A 12,952-nucleotide genomic window follows, 5' to 3' on the forward strand; every position below is an offset into this window, starting at 1 on the left:
AACTAACTAAATAAATAAATAATAAACTTAAAATAAAGTTGCTGGGAGTTTTTTGCTCCTGCTTGGCTACTGCTGATATTTTTCTAAGCTTCTGTCTGAGCCTGCAAGATAAGAAATGGTGTCTGTTGTTCTGTCCGTCCTCCTCCCTTCACTGACTGACAGTACTTTGCTGCCCTCACTGCAAAATTTACCTTACTGCTCTGGTGATAAGCACAGTGAGAAGCAGATTAGTTCAGCAATGTTATCAGATCATGGCTGCTTCTTTTCCACAGAGGGATAAAAACATTCTCTCTCTAAGAAATCCTTCTCCTTTTTCTCTTCCACTGCCTCCAGCATACTTTTAGGATAAACCTGGAAGCATATAGGAAGTCTGTATGTCAGATTTAACAGGAAGGGAGATGGAGAGGGACTGTAGTACATTAATACCTATTTTTCTGACATGGCATGATTTTATTCAAATCATTCTTTCCTTTACTGCTGTCATTTGGGATACTTAGTTTTTATGCTTCTTATTTCTGAGCAATATTTTACTTGTGTTCATTGCCCTATTTTATTATTCACATCCAGAATGTACACACACCCATAAAAAAACCCTGAACAAAAACAAAAATAAAAACAAAAACAAACAAAAAACAAAACAAAACAAAACAAAACAAAACAAAACAAAAAACCCAGACCCACCCAACAAACAAGCTGCACCTACTCAAAGCTTAGAAAATGCAAAATCTCAAAAATCTTAAATCTTAGCGATGACAGTGGTTAAAATGTGGGCATGTTCCAGAGTGGATTTCAGCCCATGCAGGGAAGTTTACTAGCAGAACAGGTTTGCCTTCTGAGGAGCAAAGAGCCTGAGACAGTGACAGGTGAATCTGTAATAGGTCTAGCCAAGGTTTCCCTCCCTGTGCCTCTGTCCCCACAGCGCCAGGAGCCCGCAGCAATGCTGGACAGCCTGGGCAGCAGGGGAAGTCCTGTGCCCTCCACTGCCACCTCACCAGCACAGCCATGAGCCTCAGAGACATGCAGTGACACAGCATGTGCCTACTGAGCACATGCTGTAAAAATATGTGGGTTTTATTTGAAATAGGAGAAAGTGTGTGCAATTTCATGGGGAAGGAAAAGGGTGAACATCCCAGAGAACTGCTTCCACCCTTGGCTCAGTTTGAAGCCTGTGTTTCAAAGCAGAGGAGCTGGAACATTGCCTGGAGTGTGCCAGGCATTTTCAGCATAAGCAAAACCACCTGCTTTCCCCTGCCTGCCTTATCAGGCAGGTAGGAATCACATGGGCTGCAGTTTCCAGCAGCACTGCCAGCCTGCCCGAGGCAGGCCCACAGGATGCAAAACGTCTGCCCAAACAGTCGAAATACAAAATATGGCAGAGTCACTGACAGCAGAGGCCAGGTGATTGTTCTCTCCTCGGGTCAAAAATGAGCCCTTGGGAGCCTTAGGAACATGCAGTGCATCACAGCTTGGAGCATGATTCTCAGGTTATTAGAGCAGAAACCTCACTTGTCTTCCTGGCTTTATCACACATGACCTTAACACCCCTCTTGATCTGCTCTGTGGCCGCTCTTGCTGGCTCTGCTTTATATCTGTGCTTCCCAGTTCCACCAATGCCTTGCCTGTGAATAAGCCCATGCTTCTGCTCATCTGATGTTGGATTACCTCTCTGATTTACAGTTCAGTTTGTTTCCAGGAGAATGCATTCTCTGTAGTCTCTCTCTGCTGCTGCTGAGTAAGAGATAGTGACATCTTTAATCTTCCCCTGTGAAGCCCCACTGCATCCAGCTGTCTCTGGAAGCCAGTGACTTCAAAGGGTGGGTGGCTGCAAGCTATGGAAATTTGAGGGGAGGTTTTTTTGCCTGTTGTGACCATTTAGGCACCCACCCGGCAAGTATTCGTGCACACATGCATTTTTAATCACAAGAGCCCTAAGGAATCCCATTTATCTCAGAAAGATTAAATCGTACTCTATGCCTGGATCTCAGAAAACACAGAAGCATGGCTCAGCTGGAAAGGTGGGCATTTCATCCCCATCTCTTTGCTCTCCTGAGCCTGTGTTTGGTGAGCGACAGAAAGGAAGGCTGCTGGTCTCTGATCCCAAATCACCGCATGGGGCCTGACCCAGCTCACGTTAGCTCTCTTTGTGCTAGGAGGACTGCAGAACTCCTGAACCCATGCTGGCTCTCCATCAACCAAGCAGAAGAACCTGCCTGCACTTGTCAATGTAGACAGGCCTCCGGGGTCCCTGTTCACTCCTTGAGGCACCGGCATCATTTCTCTTTTGCCCTGGAACTCCTGCCACAGAGGATGGCACAGAGGAGATAAGATGCTGCCATCTATCTCCAGCATGTTGTTTCCCTTCCATCAAAAATGTCCTGGCAGGCAAGACAGCCATGGTTTTGGCCAGATCACTCAGTTTCTGGGCCAGACCAGATACCAACTTTAATCTGAAAGTTAATCAGCTTCAGAGAGAGGAATTCTGAGGATGTAATTCCTCATATAGGAATGAGCAATTCAATCACTTACTTTTACCAAAACCAACACAAAATTCTTTTGCCTCCTCCTCTCTCAAGATCTGCCATTACAAATCTTTGTGTCTGACTCCTTTTTCATTTTAAAGAGGACCACAGTGATTTTTTGCTTTGAAGAACCTTGTCCTGGTTTAACACATTTTCACATCCTTCATGGCAGATCTGAAGTTCCTGAGTGAAGGACAGTGACTGCCTTTTTATTAGGTAATGTTACCACCTAATGGCTACAATTCAAACACGCTTTTACCTGGTAATTATTTGTTAAAATGGGCTGCAAGTGTAGTACATATTCCTGAATGGTGTTTGGAATTGGGGAGGACCTGAGCTTGGTAATGCCCTGATGCCCCGATGACACCAATCTCTTTCTCTCACGCGTGAGTCCAGGTTAGGGTTTAGCCATACAGTGAGTAAACACACAGACAAACCTTTGAGAATTTATTTTACCTTACAGAAATGGCACTGGCACAGTAATGACTCTATGATAGATTGGGGGATGACACACAGTAGTATTAGATTGTTTATTTTTACTAACTTATAACTGGAATAGAAACATCTTCTTAAAGATGTCACTTAAACTTGTAATTTTTATGTTGATTAATGTAGGGACAGCAATATCACTTTGATGTTGGTAATCAAATAGAATCTTTAGGCTGGAAAAGACCTCCAAGGTCAGCAAGTCCAAGCACTGACCAATCACCACGTGGTCAACTAAACCATGGCATGCAGTGCCACGTCCAGCTGTTTCTTGAACACTTCCAGGGATGGTGACTCCACCATCTCCATAGGAAGTTCATTCCAATGCTGTTACCCTTTCTGTGAAGAAGTTTTTTCTGAATTTCAGTTGTTAACCAGACATAGTAAGATCACTGTATCATAGAAACATTTAGTAGGGAAAGACCTTTAAAACCATGGAGTCCAACAACAAACCTTCCACTGTTGAGGCCACCACTAAACCATGTCTCTAAGTGCCAAATCCATGCATCTTTTAAAAACCTCCAGGGACCGTGACTCCAATGCTTTGCTGGACAGCAGGGAGGAGATAGGAGCAAATAGAAAGGTTTCTGCTGTTTTTTTTTTTTTTTTTTTTTTTCAATTAAGAGAAAATGATAGATCAGTCATACTTTGAAGAACACCATACCCATCATGGGAGCACAATTTTTAGAGACTGGGCCTGACCAGCTGCTGTGCAAAATTTAGGCACTAGGATAAGAAAAGTTGTGGTTCTGCTAATTTAAATACAATAGTTGTCCTTGGGTTTAGTAAAACCAATCCTTTACCCTTGATAAGTTCATATGAATATTTTTGTCATGGGGTTTAAGTTGGCCATGTCATGAGAAATTATTTTACACTTTAAAAAAAAGCACCAAAAATAAGCACCAAGAAAGCACCAAAAAATACAACCAAATCACTGAATCATCAGAAAGCCCCTGAATTTGTCCATGGAAAAGATTTTCCATAATACTAATCTTACATGACTTACTAATTTTATTTTGTACTTCAAACAATCCATACTGAGGTATTTGAAGAGGAAGGAGAGAAATATACAAAAGAGACAAGAAATACATAGAAGAGATAAATACACAGTGGAGAGAGAACTTTCTATCTGATAAGAAGGAACGTATGTTGTTAGGTATGTATTTTAGTAAAGAAGCCAAAACCTTCACATCTCCACTGCTGTTACCATTCCTATAGAACTCCCATCAAACCTACGGTCTCAATATATGAAACAATCAATCAGTGTCCCTAGCCATGGAGAGATCTCACTGCCCAAGGCATAGATTGATTTCCCTGCGAGCACACAGGCAACTCCAGGCAAGACTAAAAAAAGAAACAGATTAAAACAAAGGCTGACAAAATACCTTCACTTTGGTATCATAATGAACAAATTCGAACTCTTATTATTTCATCTGAGCTGTCTCTCTCCTATTCATCTCCAGTCTCCACTTAAGTATCATATATTTTCATTTCAAAATAAGCTGTCATTACATAGGACTAAACTCATATGTAAATAAACAATACAAACTAGGAACATTACTCAAAGATCTAAGCACATTTTCTGCATAGCAAATATGCTGGAAAATGTATCTTCCTATTCCCTTCCTCTACTATATAGGCAGCTTCAGGAGCAAATTATCCCAAATTATCTGAGGCTGAGTTTATGACAAGAAAAACTACGCTTATGAAACATATGTATTTTTCTTACTGATATTTAAATTCTGTGCATGGACAATGCAGTGCAGATAGTGAGGCAGCCTCCCTTCTGAAGCTCTCTTAACCTAATTGGATGTGTAATGGGCTCAGAGTCTAAGGGGAAACATCAGATGGGTGTTAACAATACTGTAACAACTTCTAAAGAATTGTCTTGGACTATGTGGATCTTTCTTAATCAAGGAGAGGTTTTCTTCTCCTTGTCAAGACAGTCTCTGTCACAGGTACTCTTCTTGATCCTGAAATATGACTTTATACAGGCATGTCAGAGGACCTGAATTATGCATGTGGTCAGCTTAGAGTGATGTCATCTAGCTTTAAAATCAATGCATCTCTCTTGGATGTGAAAGGAAGGAGGAGACAGGTGGTAGTGTAGAGTTTGTACATTCACAAGTCACCTAAAAAATGGATTTCTCCAAATTTATACAAAAATGCTAGCTGAAGCCAACTTTCCTCCAACCTAACCAATATTGTTTTCCCACCAATTGCTCAGCAGTGGCTTCAGGCAATAGCTGAAAAAGGTTGGTGGCTGATGACAGCACTATAAGGATCAGAGAGGCTGCGAGTAAGAGACAGAGAAGGCAAAGGGCACTGGTGTAACATTAGAAAGACCAACGGGCAAGAGTGATTTTACAAGGCCTTGACAAATTCCATTTACTCCCCAAAGTTAAAGACTTGTGCTTGTGCCTCCTGCCTAGAACAAAAACTCATCCTCCTGCTGCGGATGAAATCTGTGTGGTGAGTGGTAAGAATATTCTCTGTAAGCACAGACTTCCCAAAGCAAAGGAACACAGATGTGCATTTTCCCATAGCTACACTGAGACCCAACCATCAGATTTAATGGCTGCCACAGGGAAGGACTGACGTAAGGGCTCATCCTTCCTATAACGGAAAATCCAGATTTGATGCACGCTCTGTTAACTGTTCAAATCCAAAGGCTTCAGCATCTTCTCTCAGTAACCACACTTGGCAATCAGTATTTCCACTGACACAGCCTTAAAGGCAGCCCATCTGTCTGTCATTGGAAAGCTTCTCATCTCTATATATCCACATTAGTATTTGCAGGGAATGAAGCCGTATTAAAAAAATACATTGAGTATGAGGCCTCTAAAAATGCCGTGGTGGATTTTGTGTCAGTGTGTTGGAACACCCAAATGAACATTCATGTGAGAAGTCCCAGAAAACAGCAGACCCCACAGAGTGTTTTACAGACAATGCTTCTTTATATCATTAAGTCTTCCCTTTAGTAAATCAAGGCAAACACAACATGCAAACATTTCTGCATTTCAGCCTGTGATAAATAAATGCTTTTTCCTATTGTTCTTTAATGACAGATGTTTCCCTTTGAATTTTCATGCTCTAGCACAGATGATTCTACGGTCACCTTCAAACTCTACAGGTGTGCATGAATGTATGTGAATAAACTGCAAACGTAAAATATGCAGAACCTCTGCATGCCAATTTTTTTTAACATTATCTGTCCATCACTGTTCTCTGCATTTGTTAAGGGATGGTGTTCTTCCACCTACCAAAACTTCCCTAAACAAAACAGATTCTTAAAAAAGTCCAAAGTAAGACTTATTCAAGAGAACTGCTTTCTTTATTAGGCACTTGTTTGAGGCCAAGCATATAACTTGACTGAAACCAAGACCTTAGGAGGTCTTAGCTAGAGTTCAGTTCAAAGAGTTTAGGAGCAGTCCATGCCTGATTTAACCATATGCCTCCAAACAGTATACATAAAGCAGGCTGCCTTGCCCTAGGTCCTCTTGCCCAGCCTGCAGCACAGCATTTTCCTGCAGGATTGTGGTGAGCTGTCACTTCTGACCATTTTAATCAGTCCAGCTGTAGGGATGATGTGGCTGGGTTGGGATGCATGTGCCTTGGAGCACTGTGGCTACAACTGCATCACTGAGTTTTTAATGTCTTCTGCAAACCTGGCTCAAGTCTTCAGATATCTGGACTATGAGTAAAGTCCAGCCTGAGGATCTGGGGCAAACATATTAACAAACATATCAACTGATGATCAGATTTGAAGACTAAAAGTACACTCTGGCTGCTGCCTTCAGCTTGCTTTCAGGAATCACAGTGAAGCTGAACCACAATTGTCAAGCTTGCTTTTGTTGAAAACACTCTCCCTTTATTCTCCAAACATGGCATTCTTAATTGTACCTATAAATTACTTCTTCAGTCCTGTTGTGTAGCAGCATAAAAAGCAAGTTTTAACATGGAATATGACAAATCTACAGAAGTACAGAAACCATAAGACATCTGTGTTACAAACTGCACATTTCATCAAAGAAGTGATTTTTTAAGTTGTTTTCTCATTGGTCAGCTGCAACAAAGGAAGTAATAACAAACAAACATTAGATTTCCCAGGCACTCTGCTAATATCCCCTCTATATCCACTCACTTCTAATACTTTCAGTCATTTCCTCCACTGAAGAGTGTGCATTCACATCCCAGCGTGTACACACACAGGCGTGCACAGGCAGACAAAGAGCATCCTCCCAGCAAGGAAAATGCCCTGCATGAGGCTACAGATCACTGAAGGCTAAAACATTTCTTTATGACACCCCACAGCTGTTGTCAGGGAAGGAGTAAGATGCCACAATATCTTTTTTTAAAGAACACTGACATGTTTTTGACATTCCTCCCTGTCTTCCAGCAGACAAATATTTTATCAGTTTACCTTTAATGCAATATGCTTCCTGTCTCCTTCCCAGGATGGGAATGCCTGGCCAGAAGAAACGACCTTTCCTGCCACAGGAAAAGTTTCTCTTTATTTCAGCATGCCTTGCCTCCTGCAAGCAGGGCAAGAAGCGACCAAGGCTGAGAGCACGGGAGCCACGGGACTGGTGGGGATGCTGGGCGTGAAAGGCGCGTTTATTCCGCCTCTCCCAGATCCCAGCCCCTTGGCTGTAGGCGTCTACCCAGCACTCCTTGGACCAAGTGGAGAGAATCACATTTCTCCTTGATCAGGCCAGCTGCCTGGAGGAAAATGATTGCAAGCAGATGTACCCATGTTCTCATGTGAAAGGAATTTCAGCTTTTGTGTCAGCTGTACTCTACGATGAGCGCCCAGCTCCAGGGAGCATTTTAGAGCTCTTTAATTCCTTGCAGGTGTTGGGAACCAGTATGTGTTGGTACAGCAGAGCTGAGACACAGGAGGGACAGCACACCTGGGTCAGCAGGAGGGCCAGAGGCCAAAGGTATGACCAGCAGGCTCCCCTTACTGCAGGAAACAAGGCTGGGGTCCATAAAGGCCCATTTTACTGATAAACACCCATTGTGCTCAAAACTTCACAAGGCTGTGGCAGCAAAACTGAGTTTTACCACAAATGCAGTGGTTTCAACTTCTTGTTACGGATGATCCAGGAGGAATAAACAGGATGGACATAAATGATATCAAATTAATGTATCTGAATATGTAGCTAATGAGGAATAGACAATGAGTGTGGCATCTGTATATTAAAAAGCTCTTTTTTTTTCCAGTGGGATATCCCAGTAATGTTGCAAATGGCCTAAGGGAATTGCAATCAATTTAAATAAACACTTGATGCAGTTACAGCTGTATTTTGGAGGCACATTACATAATTTTAGTGCCAGAATGGCCAAGATACATATCCAGACATTCAGTGGAAATGGATGTACCCTTTGGATCATACTTCAGGATGTCTGGCCACATCAGGGTGAATATTCCTGCTCATGGGACGTACCTGGACATGCAGTGGCAAAGCAGCTATAAGCAATCCATGAGGGCCCAGACACTGCACATGGGGCTCACCTCCAGGCAGCCAGCCACATGTCCACCTTCATGTAGGAGTACTGGGAGGAGAGGCTTTACTTACTGCCACCACTTGGAAATAACAGGATCATGCAGACTTCAAAGCACCACCACTGGGGCTTGCTGTTGACTCAGCAAAACCCAGTCCACTTGGCACAGATTTTTAAACCTAAAGGAACAGCACCTGGAAGCCACCAAAAGCCTTTTTTTTTTTTTATTTGCTGACTCCCCAGAAAACATCAGTGCTTACTCAAGAGATGTCTTCTTAGAAAAATAAAATTTAGCTTCAGGTCTGATCTGTGTGAAGCTCCAATGTGGTGAATGCTTTTTTAACAGCAAAGGTGGGTTAAGCAAACCCTGCTCTGCTTTTCCCCACATTGCTGTGTCTGCCCACATGGCCCTTCACAGATTTGTGCAGTGGTCCAATCAGGGAAGCAGCTTTGGCAGCAAATACCCCAAGAGAAAAGAGAGAAACAACCTTCCTATCATTTCACTTGATCTCCTGATTCACCCTCCTACTGACTGAATGAGACACAGCACAGAGGACAGGAAAACACCATGCAATGTTGAGAGCCAAGTCAGATGAGACTGAGACACACTGGGACATCTCACAACCAAGAAGAGACTCTCTTCTCCCTTCATCCCTTCCAGGAGGTACTCTCACCACCTATATCACCTTGACTTGACAACATCATGTCTTCACCTGCACAGTTTAACTCACTAAGTCACCAGAAGAATAATCTGGCAGAAGAATAATCCAGCAAAAATGAAGCGAGCAGTAATGGAGTATTCACCCCTGCTTTAACTGCACAGTGGCAGCAGCAAGACGCTTTGTGATAAGGGCTGTACCAACACATAGGGAGGTATGCTTGCTGTAGGTATTCCTTAAGAAGCTCTCATAACATTTCAGCCAGTTTTCCTGGAAAATGAAGAAGTCTCTGCAGAGATACCTGCTCAAAAGCCATGCAGATGACAAGCCACTCCAGTTTTTTGTCCTGTAAGGGCTTTAAAATCCCTGTCCCTCCGTCTGGCCCAAAGGTCTTGTCTTTTGTGAGTAATTTCCCTGAAGTAGGTGAAGGGCTGCCCATCAGAGTGATCTGGAAGAGAAATCCAGTCCTTGGGACAGTTTTGGACTGGGAGGTGGAGAGACAAATCTGTCACAAGTATTATTTTTACAGCAACAGGAATAAAAAGGGACTCCAGTGGTTTGATTGCTTTTTATCACCTTGCTGACTCCAACTTTTGCAGCAAGAAGAGAGTGCATGTCCTTGCTTGTCCCCAGGCACTCATCTTCACGCAGGTTTCTGTCTGCATACACCTTGCTGGCTATTTAGAGACTGAAGCATGTGCCAAAGGGTTGCCTTCATGGATGTTTGGCAGTATGCAAGCGACACAGGCCTGCATTGCCCCATGGAGGGGGTTTCATGTGACTCCCTCTACTGCACACATGCACCTTGTAGCACCCTCATTGTCCAGGTGGCACAGAGCAGAAGATGCTGAGGGCACCCAGCCCTTTGTCACAGGCCCTCATGGAAGGGTAGCTGATGTTACACTTGTGGCTGAAGGCCACTCATGGAGGAGCTTTGTTGCTCCCTCTTCCTGGCTGTCACAATCCATGACTGTCCATGATGATCCATGACTGTCCTCCAGCCAGAAGAGCCCGATGATGCCCCAGCGTGCCACTGCCAAGGGTGAAGTGAGATTGCAGCTACACCAGAAAGGCACCTCAGTGAAGGCCATGAGCAAAAATAATCCTGCCAAATAGCTTAATCTAGGCTCCTTCTGCAGGCTGCATATCCCAGCACACAGATGATACAACAAACCACCTATCAGACTAATTCCCTGTCTGCCTGGTAAAACACTTACAGGTAGCAACTCTGGGATAAACCTTCCATAATACAGGAACTGAAATTTAAGCTGAAATTTCAGCTAAGCAAAATCTGCATAAAAGGATTTCTGGTGTTCACATTCACCTTTCTTATAGCCTGTGACTCTAACTCTGCATTTTTTGCAATCAAAACTTTCCTGCATAAACGCAGTGTCCAGAAGAACAGCTCTGAAGCAATACCCCAATTCAGAAGTATAAATCTTTATATCTTTAGAAATAGTTGCTCAGATAATGTTTTTCAAAAACTGAAAAATAAGGATTAGGAAAACAGTCATGAGACAAATCAAGTAAGACTGGGTGAGAATTTTGCCTCGGTACATAGCCTTGTGTTATTAAACCAGTAACTGGAGCAGAAAGCTCCTTCTAGACAGATGCAAAAGGCAAAAAAAAAGGGGGTGTTGACGAGTCATTAGTCTGAATTACTGGAAAGTGGGCAGCAAACTGACAGGTAGCTTCCAGCAAATTTCTGTGTAAAGATTTAGTAGAACTTTCCCAACCAAAGACTTGAGACTTTCAGGACTTTCACTCCTGATCACTAAGAAAGGCTTAGACATTACCCCAAGGAAGCTTCAATATTTAAAAATCTGAAAGCACACATGTGATGGGGAAATGTCAGCAGAACGTAGCTACTTTTAGCACTGTGGGAGATGGACAGAAAGGAATTCTGTTCATTAAAATATTTTATTTCAGATTGCTTGATCCATATTATTTAAATAGTATGTCAGCCTAAATCAGAAAGAAAGTGTCCCTTTTTACATTTGTGATTTTGCTTTGTGTTGTCTGTAATTGCTGTAAACAGATCCTGCAGTTACTGAGCTATATAGTAATTAAATCATCTATCCTGGGGAAATTCTTCCTGTTCTCCTCCTGACTTTGCCTCTTTTTGGCTACCCCCTGTACCTCCTCACATTCCAGTCATGGCTCTGTTTGTACTCCTGTATTTTTCACAGTACCAGTAGCTCAGACTGGAACATATTTGCACCTCTCTTCCTTATGCTAATGGACCTTGCTATGAATGGCCCCTTCTGTAAGGACACACGTGAGCTCCCAGAGCTCAGCAGCATTTTGTTGAGGGCATTGACACAGAGGTTCCCTGCTGCCAGCTTTATTCCATAAATAACTACAACATCATTTTTTGGAGAGGGGTGGTGAGAGTGGTGAGAAACCACAGCATCCCTTACACCATCACCCTGTCCCAGTTAAATGAGTGAATTCCATCAAAATCCTCCTCCTCTTCAGACTTCAACTCTTGTCTAAAGCAGATGGCCCCATAAATAATACATCCTAGGAAACCCGATCAGTCACCTCTGGGATATGCTTGAGCTCCTGTCTCTCATCATATCATCACTAGATTAGCTCTGGGAATTCTTTTAATTTAATCCTTTTAACAGGTCATGTGTGCAAGAAGCAGTGACTGGGAAATTAGTTGCATTTGACTGGGCTGCAGTGTTGGTAGCCTGAAGTCAGCAGGTCCCCACCCAGTCGTTTTGGGGATTTTTTGGGCACTGCACTCAGCTGCTGACCCCTCACTACCCAAGCCCAAGGCAATGAGGCCCAGGACTGGTGTGGCTGAACATGGGGAGGCCAGGAGAAAGGGGCCGTGGGTCAGAGTATATGAGCAGCACCATCACATGTAGCCAGAGTGTTCTCAGCAGGAAAACTTTGAGCAGGGAGGTACTTGCTACCTCCACTGGGAATGGAAAATGACATATTTATTTTAGGATGTAAGATGGAAATCCGTAAATTCCATTGTCTTTGTCTTTAGTCCCCTGTATTTATTCAAATTACTGGATTTTAGCAGGGGCTCAGAGACATCCCACAGGATTTATTCTCACATTCATGCAAACCTCACTTCAGGTAAGTGGGAAGAAATTCTGGTTAGCAATGCTGAGGTGGGTTCTTTTTACAGTTACCCCCAGTGACACCAGTCTGGGGCTTCCTGCCCTCCCTGCCCTGCCACAGCCCCAACTCCACACACATTGGCAAAATGTCCCTGCCTGGTTTGTGTTCCCTTCATTGCAATGCCTGCAAGGATGGGTGTGCAGGGTGAAGCTGGGGGAGAAGCTGAGTCTGTTCACGGGGGGAACAGAGGCAAGAACAGGATGGCTTTCCATGCCTCCATGCCTGTAGAGCCACATCCTGGTCCATGTGGTCATACAGGCTGCAGCAGGCATGCTCAAAGTTCCATTTCCAAAGGGTTTGGAAACCACTCTGCTTTTTTAAAAAATTGGTACCGGAAAAGAAAAGCTGAGCTTGAGTTATTATCTGGAAATGCCTGCAGGATGCAAATATTTGAAAGTAGCATTGCTAAACCAGAATGGCTCTTAAATCATAACAAATCATATCTTGCATTTCTGCAATGCCTTTCATCCTATGTTCTCTTCACAAACATAAACACATGAAGTTCAATAACACATCTGGCAAAGCATTGTGCTGTGTGGGAGCTTTCACATCCCAGTTTGGCAGATGAGCAGACATGTGGGGTCAGTGGTGGCTGCCCGTCCCACATCAGACAGGATATCTGCAGCAGTGCTTGGAACA

The 12,952-nt window shown here is 43.3% G+C and overlaps 1 protein-coding gene across 2 annotated transcripts in view; it reads right to left on the reverse strand.

The window, feature by feature from the left end:
• The window catches only part of ECRG4 (ECRG4 augurin precursor), an 80,606-nt gene that overhangs the window by 12,882 nt on the left and 54,772 nt on the right, over positions 1–12,952 (reverse strand). Inside the window, exon 1 of one of the 2 annotated variants that reach the window (XM_053969788.1) lies at positions 7,429–7,533. The exons of the other annotated variant lie outside the window; for it this stretch is intronic. The gene's annotated coding sequence lies outside the window, so the exon portion shown is untranslated. Of the gene's footprint in view, positions 1–7,428; positions 7,534–12,952 lie in introns of those variants that run through there. 2 annotated transcript variants of the gene reach the window in all.

Source organism: Vidua macroura, chromosome 2 (assembly GCF_024509145.1).
Source record: "Vidua macroura isolate BioBank_ID:100142 chromosome 2, ASM2450914v1, whole genome shotgun sequence".
Taxonomy (NCBI): domain Eukaryota; kingdom Metazoa; phylum Chordata; class Aves; order Passeriformes; family Viduidae; genus Vidua; species Vidua macroura.